The sequence below is a fragment of the Anopheles ziemanni genome, chromosome 3 (genome assembly GCF_943734765.1).
Source record: "Anopheles ziemanni chromosome 3, idAnoZiCoDA_A2_x.2, whole genome shotgun sequence".
NCBI lineage: Eukaryota > Metazoa > Arthropoda > Insecta > Diptera > Culicidae > Anopheles > Anopheles ziemanni.
This window is the reverse complement of record NC_080706.1, coordinates 19,162,965-19,163,965: the sequence shown is the minus strand read 5'-3', so window position 1 is coordinate 19,163,965 and position 1,001 is coordinate 19,162,965. Positions and strand designations below refer to the sequence as shown.

At 47.7% G+C, this 1,001-nt stretch overlaps 1 non-coding gene across 1 annotated transcript; it reads left to right on the top strand.

Annotated features, from left to right (window-relative positions):
- Positions 1–601: 601 nt before the first annotated feature.
- On the top strand, positions 602–673 carry Trnap-cgg (transfer RNA proline (anticodon CGG)). Its single transcript has one exon. It is a non-coding gene; the product is annotated as a tRNA-Pro (tRNA).
- The last annotated feature ends 328 nt before the right edge of the window (positions 674–1,001 follow it).

Sequence of the window (1,001 nt, the reverse complement as noted above, 5' to 3'; positions counted from 1 at the left end):
ACAGGCTTAATTTTCATTTGGTGGCGTTTGATGTCAACTCCAGGCTCCCTCCGTTTGCTTGTAGGCCCTTAGACCGGCGTCAGGTATTTGCGCTTCCACTATGCCCTATCAGGCGCAGGCTGATTAATCACTGTTTGTGCTCCGATCCGTCAATGTCGCACGCGTGGTCAAGTAAATCTCCACACACTGCCGCCCCGAAAGCCGATGTATTTACTGGGAACGGTTTCGTTCCTATCTGGGTATGTTTTGGCCTGCTGTTGTTTTTATTTTTTTGTTTCTTAAATACTGAAGGCGCTCCTTCACCTTCGCGCTTCGCTATCTCGGTTTCTGACTCTCTCTTACTCACTACCGTACACTGCTCTCTATCGCTTGTTACAAGGTTTCGCGCTGCCGGACAGGCGCACTGACCAATCGCAGTCGCTACTTCGCGCACTGGTGTGGCTTCGGGCGTGAGCCCCTTCCCGGGTACTTCGAGGCCACGCGTTTATTTATAAGTCCGCTCCCTTGAGACGGCGTGTTGGGCCAGCGCTCTTAAGAAAGCATTTCTGCTGAGGGTTGCGCGCGTCGATCTTGGTTGCTCCCGAGCATGGCATGAAACATCGGCTCGTTGGTCTAGGGGTATGATTCTCGCTTCGGGTGCGAGAGGTCCCGGGTTCAAATCCCGGACGAGCCCCAAGAGGTGAAACTTCCTCAAGGGAAGTATTATTTTTGTAGCACGGAATATTGCAATGTGTAACATTTTTATACATTGAAATCGTGGAAAAAGGAGATTTTTTTATCATTAAACGTTTCTAAAATTGTTTTGATATGCAATAAAATAAGCATTTAGTTGAATCATGCCGACTCTTTGCTTCAAAAGAATGCCAATACTTATATCAATTGTACGATTTACAACGATGTCAATCGTATTCTTGTATTCTAAACCATCCCTGTTAGCCGTTCCCACTAACTCTGGGCTACTAGTTCGCATAACAGAAGGCGTGGCTTTGGGCATTGTACCG